The sequence below is a fragment of the Mandrillus leucophaeus genome, unplaced genomic scaffold (genome assembly GCF_000951045.1).
Source record: "Mandrillus leucophaeus isolate KB7577 unplaced genomic scaffold, Mleu.le_1.0 Scaffold133, whole genome shotgun sequence".
Lineage (NCBI taxonomy): Eukaryota > Metazoa > Chordata > Mammalia > Primates > Cercopithecidae > Mandrillus > Mandrillus leucophaeus.
The window spans coordinates 5,534,991-5,543,551 of NW_012101288.1; the positions used below are offsets into that span (position 1 = coordinate 5,534,991).

An 8,561-nucleotide genomic window follows, 5' to 3' on the forward strand; every position below is an offset into this window, starting at 1 on the left:
TAACACGTTTGTATTAAAAGTTACAAATACACAAAAATCACGGAATGCCTAAACAGTACGAACAAAGAATGAGGTCAGATTAAAACAAAAGGTACCCACTGTGTTAAAAAAAAATAAAGGTTACTTTTACACAATTAAGGTATTTTCAAAGTTAAAATGTAAAAATAAAAATAAAATGTTAAAATATTTGGAAATATCAAGTTCTTAAAAAATTAAATTAGGAATTTGACAACACAAATTTATACCACAGCAGATGTTCTTAACGATTGCTGGTAACCTAGAATCACTACCTGAGAGATAAATCTCAAGAAAACTGCCAAAAAATAGTTTCAAGACAACAGAAAATCAAGTATTAAAGTGAATATACAAACAGGAATAAAAATACTAAAAGTGAAAGCATCTAAGAAATTGTGGTCAAAGATAACCAAATGTCAGAGGATACCTTTGCTAATGCTAATTAAGGCTGAAAGGTAAGAAACCCTATCCTGTCTACCTGTTTTTTCCATCTGAGAAAGCAGACCTTAATGACACTAAAGATTAAAAGAAGAATCCAAACTGGACAGATTTTTTCTGGCAAGCTCCAACCATAGATTGGAGGAGTGAAATCTCTTTTTGAAAGGTCTCTCCCGAGGACACTAACATCCTAGTTTTCTCCGCACAGCTGGCAGGTAGGTAGGTAGGTATGTAATACATTGAAAGTGATATATAAACTAGCAGTATCATGAAATACCTTATCTTGTGAAGAGTTTGTGAACGTGATCAAAAAGTAATTTTCTGCCGAAAACAATTTTTCCCTACTTCTCTCAAGAAGGTGTGTTAAGTCTTTTACAGACAGTCTAACACAAGAATGCTATTCTCAGTTCCAAGTGAGATTATCTCTGAAGACTGAAAAACCATTCATCTGGTCATTATCTTCTCTATTTATAAAGGTAAGGTAACTGTTACCCACTTCACTGAGGATATAATAATTTGATTTTTCAAAATACTTTGACAGATAATAGTAATCAGTATTGGCAATATCAACTTAAAAGAACTCTGTTATCAATTTTTTAAAAATGAAAACTACCACATTAATGTTTATCAAATCTTTCCTAGTATTTTCTGGAATCATCTAAAATAACAATTGGATAAATGCTTCTTATAAAAGCCAGTTAATTAATCAGATAAAATATAAAAGCAATTATGTACAAATATATTCAAATATATATATTTTTTTTAACGTCACACAGGTAATGTGCCAGTGTCATAACAAGGTTTGAGAAAGGCACATTTCACACGTGAGCATGAAACCCAACCATCACACTTATGAACTACAAAAGGATCAATATTCAAATATTTAGGTTTTGGTATGGTTAATATAAGTAAGAGTATTTAATATTCTGACTCTTATAATTAACTATTATTAGTAGCGTATGTTTTGAAAATATAGTTTCAGGATTTGTTCTTGAACATCCTGAAGCATTTTTCTGGATATAGGTAAAAGCATAGCAAAATTTCTAGATCAATTTCCCCACACCAAAGGTACATTCTGTCTTGTTTACCTCTGTTATCACAGCACTTGGTATAGTGCCTGACACAGCAGATTTCATCAAATACTAAGTTTAAAATCAATTATAAATATACCATATAAGCTTTATTATGAAGTGTGATGCTGTCTCTTTTGAAATTAAAGCAGTCCTATAGTTATAGCTCTTAAAATTTGAAAGTATATTAAAAAAAAGTGTTAACATATGTCTGCTGCTTTTTAAGGAAAGCTTTTAAAAACTTCAGCCAAATATAGTATCATGGAATCTACTTAAGTACATTCAGTATCTGAGTTTTACCATACCAAAACAATGAAACACATACTTGCCACAGCTTCCTTAGCATTCTGTTCTTGAAATGGAAGGGTATCCCTTCTAGTTAGATGTTTAGCTCAGGCCATCATCACCAACAGGTCCAAAGCAGCTGTCTGTCTTCTCCTACAAAAAATTCACATTTTATTATTCTAGATATAATTTAGCCTTAGGAAATTTCTACAATTTATGGCTTAGTTTTTAATAAATAAATGTAATTTTGGAAAAAAAAAAGTTTATTCCCTCATCAAAATTTTAAAAGAACCATTTAAATACCAATCCTAATATTGGTAGGAAACACAAAAACTACACATTAAAAAATTCTATTTGTATTATACAGAACAACCAAATAACTACTATACCATTTTCAATAAAATTTCAAAATGTGAATATATGCCGTCTGTAAAGTGAAAATTGAGATGTAGAAATTGGGAGTTCTTTAAAATGAGTATATAGGCCAGCGCAGTGGCTCATGCCTGTAATCCCAGCACTTTGGGAGGCCAAGGCGGGCAGATCACCTGAGGTTGGGAGTTCGAGACCAGCTTGACCAACAAGGAGAAACCCTGTCTCTACTAAAAATACAAAATTGGCCAGGCATAGTGGCGCATGCCTGTAATCCCAGCTACTCAGGAGGCTGAGGCAGGAGAATCGCTTGAACTGGGGAGGCAGAGGTTGCAGTGAGCCGAGATCGCACCATTGCACCCCAGTCTGGGCAACAAGAGTGAAACTCTGACTCAAAATAAATAAATAAGTATACAAAGGTTATGAAGACAATTTAGTTAAACTAAGAAATGGAAGTAGTTGTATATGTTTATGTGTTTGTACATAAACCTAGTGACATTTGTATCCTAATTTATTACGTTAATCAGAATGGAGAGGATTATTAATGCTGATAACACAAGCCAAAACAAGTTAAACAAACTAGTAGTACTTGATCTGTAAACATGGGGTTATCTAACAGAATGACTGGTGTTTAGCCATGTCGTTTTTGCCTGAAAGCTACTACCAAATGGCTTTACAATCAGTGCACTGTGAAGCATTAATATCATGCAATCAAATAAATAGAAAATAATTCTCTGAAAATTCAATTACTGTCCAAATATGTTGTAGTATATAACCTAGAGCAGTTAAACCAATCAGAAAAGTTTAATAAAGCTACAATTGCTTCTCTTACTAGAATAGTCATAAATAACACTTTTGAAGGGTTAAAGCATTTTGGTTGTATTCTTTTTTTTTTTTTTTTGAGACAGAGTCTCGCTGTGTCGCCAGGCTGGAGTGCAGTGGCGTAATCTCGGCTCACTGCAACCTCTGACTCCCTGGTTCAAGCGATTCTCCTGCCTCAACCTCCCGAGTAGCTGGGATTACAGGCACGCACCACCACGCCCAACTAATTTTTGTATTTTTAGTAGAGACAGGGTTTCACCATGTTGGCCAGGCTGGTCTCAAACTCCTGAGCTCAAGTGATCTACCCGCCTTGGCCTCCCAAAGGGCTAGGATTACAGGCGTGATCCCTAACTGGCCTTTTGTTGTATTCTTTAAGCACTATTCTCTGTAAACTATAATGAATAAATATTAAGGAAGATTATTTTCCCAATTAACCTTATTTTTTGATTCCTGCTACTATTACAGGTTTATGAAGAAACTTCTCACATCAAGAAATAATGTAAATACACCAGTCCTCTAGTAAAATACCTCTAGATTAAGTTAAAACTTAGGCTGAATAAGTACACTATTTTTATGAAAAGCAAAAGAGCATTTTCCTGGTAGGCCCAGTGAAGCATCTTGTTATCTCTGTAGCCTGGGACTCTACAATTTCATTTCCTGGTATCTCCTTGTTCTGCCACTCGTTAGCCATCAATCTACAGGATGTGGACTAGAAGAGAAGATAGGAAACAGCTGCCAAAGAGGGAAGGTTATTTTCCAAAATGAATTATTAATACTGTAGGAAACTGGTAACCTATTTCAATCCATTCTTAAAATCACACAGTAATTGTAAGATATTTTACTGAATGAGTCTCTTAAGAAGAGCTGCCAAGACATGTAAAGGCACAAGGATACCAGAGGAGCAAAAATGAGCTCATCAGTGCTTTTGAATGAAAATCCTAGTTGCCTGATGTTAAGTTCCTGATACTGGGATTACTTCAGAACATTTCTATCTAATTCAAAGTATTTTTCTTAATTTAGTATGAGTGAATTCCAAAAATTAAAGAGCTCATCTCAGCTATATACATTATATAATAAAACAGAACAAGCTGTTCTGGTAGTAGATGGATTACGAAAAGACCAAGAGCCTGAAAAATTTGGAACAGACTGGGTTCAAATCCAGCACTACCACTTACTAGCTGTGTGACTTTAGACAAATGGCTTAGCCTATTTGTGCCTCAGCCCTGTCATCTACAAATGGGGCTAGTAATATTAATAGGATACTACTTACTTAATAGGGTGGTTGTGAGGATTGAAATAGGTAACACATGTAAAGTTTCTGGAATACTTCTTGGTACTTAGAACACAATGAATGTTAGCAAAGAAATCTTTGTTTAAAATTTGCTAACTGTTGACAAGTGATAAAATACTTTAAGAATCTGGGTAACAACCAACCAGCAAAATGTATTTGCCATTTCGTACCTTTGAGCGTATTAAATCATGCTGGAACAAGTTGGCTTCAATAGGCAGGTATTAATCAATCAAATTTAACCTCTCCCCCACAAACATTTTCTGACCTTAGCTTCAAAATGAATCATTACTGTATGACATATTTAAGGGGTATTTCATAGAACTAGCAAACATCTGATGTAAGTAATTTTATCATAGTAACGAGCAGAAATTGTTCTCATGATCCTCCCCACTCCCAAGTACAGCCCATGTCTAGCAAAGTTTTAACAAACTTCTTTTTAAGAATATTGGATTGTAAAAGAGAATAAACTTAGGATAGAAGAAAAACATAATTATGAGTTAAGTGCTTAGAAATATCAGAACCTCCTATCTTCTTTCATTTCTCACTGAAAAACAAAAAAGGAAAGGAAAGACTTTTAAGAATGGGAAAAAGGATTAGAAATCTTGAGAAATAGGAAATCGCCAAAATTTAATGAAAGAGTTATTTTATTTACAATAATATATGATATGGCTATGACTTCAATATTTTAATTTTGTTAAGATAAATTCTGATTTTTTTTTAAATCTAAAACTAAGAACTTAAAATTAAAATCTTGCATTAAAAATTATTTATTTAGCGAATGCAGTGGCTCACGCCTGTACTCCCAGTATTTTGGGAGGCCAAGGCGGAGGACTGCTTGAGGCCAGGAGTTTGAGACCAGCTGGGGCAACACAGCAAGACCTTATCTCTACCAAAAAAAAATTAAAAATTAGCCGGGTGTGGGTGACACATGACTGTAGTCCTAGCTACTCGAGAGGCTGAGGAGAGAGGATTGCTTGAGCATAGGAGATTGAGGGTGCAGTGAGCCATGATTATGCCACTGCATTCCAGCCTGGGCCACAGAATGAGACCCTGTCTCAAAAAAAAAAAAAAAGTATTCAATTGGCTCCCTTGACTAAACATCATTCTTAAACTGCTCATGTATACTTATTTTCCAAAGTATGTCATCATATTTGTTTAGACCAAAGGTATACAGTCTTACCTCTTAAATTGGAAACCAATTGTATAAAATGCCAAGATTAAGTATCTTTTAAGATCAAAACGTGGCAACTACCTAAAAATTTACATATTACTATTTACTTTAAGAATATCCTGTATAAAATGCAGATCTCCAGAATGCAAACTCAATGTATATTCTGATTAATAATCTAAGTCAGCAACTTCAGTCATGCAAATCTGGTTATTCATGACTACAAATATATCAGAGCAACAAGGATACGATAAAATTTATCAGTAGTAGTATAGAAACATTGACTCTTATTCTAAAGACAGTAGCAGTTTCAAAAACAGAAATATAACTTACTTTTGAAAATACGTATGATTATTTAAAAGGATTTTAAGTTCAAAAAACTTAGTCTTAACAGTAAATGTGCTTATCACAACATAAATAAATACTTACAATGGTTTAAAAAATGTGTATTACTGGCTAGCACCATAAACAGTACAACAGATAATTCTAAAAATCTCTCTGAATAATTGCATTGACTATGATATTAGATTAAAAACTAGATGCTGAACTTTCAACACTGTTAATTTAAGTAAAGTCTTTTGGGCCCAAATCCACAATGCTGCAACACAAATAAAAGGGTTATTTCCTCAGCAACATTTGTGATCATTTTAATAATTTTAAAAGCATTTTCATTTAAATATTAAGTTATAATTTACAGCAAACTAAGTCTCAAATATCACATTTTATGCTTAATTAGCATAAGAAATATAATACATCATAATGTAACCTTTCCATCTTAATATAAAATAATACAAAAGGGAGAAAAATCTTCAAAATTAACCACCTCTCCTATGCTATTAATTTCGCTAATAACTGTAAAACTTTGTCCCATTAAAAAAAAAAAAAGAACTTACGATTATCATTAAAGGTGAAATAATTGCTACATCATGCATGAACTACCTCCCAAATCCAGTGAAATAATAAGCTTAGCTATAAAGGAAAGAAATGTACTAATGAGTGTTCACTAGCACAGACACATTTATGTTTTCGGCTTTAGCATATTTTCAAACCATCTGGCATTAATGCCTCTCTGGTTCACCCAGCCTAATCCGTTCAGAATTGAATATAAAACTAGAGCTACACGCACACTGAGGAAACCAAAGAACAGCACACATGCATACAATGTTCCAAATGTGAAGTTCTAAACTAGTTTATGCTTGAACTCTATCTTTAAAACATTTCCACTGAAGACGTTAAAGTTCTTCTGAAATTACAAGAATGGTTCAAGAAATCTCTATGAATCATCACTATCATCAGTTACCCAAGTATTACTCTTTATTTCTCATTTTAATCCTGATTGTTAAATAAGGAATCTGAAGAGGTACTTCAACAAAAAAGATTCATTGGTAACTGAAATGCTATCATTTTGTATCGAAAAGCTCCACGATTATACATTTTACTTTGTATAAAATTAGTCTGCTTAGCCCTCAAATGCTTTGGGAAAGGAGAGAAAAACTAAAAGGAAAAAAATATTCATGAAAGCCCTTTTTCTTTTATGTCCTGTTCCCGCATTACTGTCAATGGCAGCACTCACATTTCTTTTGCTTAAAAATCAGGAGTCAGAATTGCTACTTTAGAAATTAAAATAATCGATGGGTATACTAGGGTCAATTTCCCTGTTAAAACCAACTCCTGCTCACCTTCACTCCCAACAAAAAAACGAATGACTTTTTCAGAATAATTTTTCATACACAAAGATAATTAATGTAGCACCATACAACACAAATTAAAGCTTTCAGACAAAGACTGAGAAACAATGACCAATACCAACAAATCTAAAGTGCTCTTATATATGTATACACACAACACACACCCCAAACCAAATATTAACTGTTCCTGGGGGAAAACTGCTTCTTCCTCCCTAACCGTGAACCGCTGTATATTTTCCAATTTTGTTATTTTCCTTTTTCTGCTATCACATTAACCTCCAAAAGAATTGCTTAAGTTACATGGAATCCCAGCCTAATCACATCACAACTTCTCTCTCAGCCTTTTCTTACATTTTTCTCTCAAAGATTATCTCTTCGCATTTTTTTTTTCTTTCTAATAGCTGGGTTGAGTTGACAGAAAGGGCTGTGGAATTCCTGCTGTCCGATATCTTCCCTGTATTTCTCTTTTCTCATCCCTAGTCCCTGTTCTAATTCCCCTGCCTGCTGTTTCTCATTGACGCCTTCCCAGCTGCTGGATCCTTCACTAACCTAAGCTAAGGATATCAAATTGGAATCTTTTCCTTCTCAGGGGCTATGCTCTTTCCTCACAGTTACCCACGGAGGAGAGAGGGCAGGAAAGGTACTAAAACAAAGAATTGCCAAGTCGCTTTACCTCCAACTTTGGTGTAAATATATAAGGAAAGGGCATCTGCCAGGGCTCTTCTTTCCTGCCCTTAGACTTTGTTCCTCTCAAACCTCTCCTTCCCAGCCTTTTATTCCCCTTGAGGAATTAGTAAATTGTTCACTGTGGGCCCTAAGGCTTGGAGGATTCCCATGGGTCAGCCCCCACACCCCCACGCCCCTACCATCCTCTTTAATTAACTTCTCCCTAAATCCCAGGGCTTCCTCACAATCGTAATATGGTTCTTAAGGACTCAACTCCCAGTCTTCCCCAAAGTTGGGACATGGCCTGGCCCCGAAACGGGTGCGCACAGCCTTCCTTGAACTGGAGGTAAGGACTTCTCCCGAAGGGTTTGCTCGGGCTCCAACCTCAGTCAGTGCGCTCAGCTCCAGCAAGAGAATCTCTCCTTACCCTCAGGGAGACTGAGTCCCCACGAAGTAGCCACACGCCCCCGGAGGACAGCGCTCCCGACCTCCTCTAGGACTTCCAACATCACTGGGGTGCTCCCTCCGGCGGCGCCCTCCGCTGGGAATACGCAGTCTTCACTCCCCTCAACAATCCTAAGTTGCTCAGTCCTCACCAAGGCAGGGGGCTGAGATTTTCCCTCCAGAGAGCCCCCCGCCCCCAAGCTCTTTCGGTGGCGGAGACACCCAAAAAGAGCGAGGGAGGCTGTGGGTCTATCTGTCCCTCTGCGGCGACTGCCCAGCCGCGAGGCAGGCCCCGTCCGTCCCCT

At 36.0% G+C, this 8,561-nt stretch overlaps 1 protein-coding gene across 1 annotated transcript in view; it reads right to left on the reverse strand.

Annotated features, from left to right (window-relative positions):
• Positions 1–8,561, reverse strand: part of ZHX1 (zinc fingers and homeoboxes 1) — a 28,955-nt gene that overhangs the window by 18,389 nt on the left and 2,005 nt on the right. Inside the window, exon 2 of the mRNA XM_011973015.1 lies at positions 1,849–1,961. The gene's annotated coding sequence lies outside the window, so the exon portion shown is untranslated. The remainder of the gene's footprint in view (positions 1–1,848; positions 1,962–8,561) is intronic.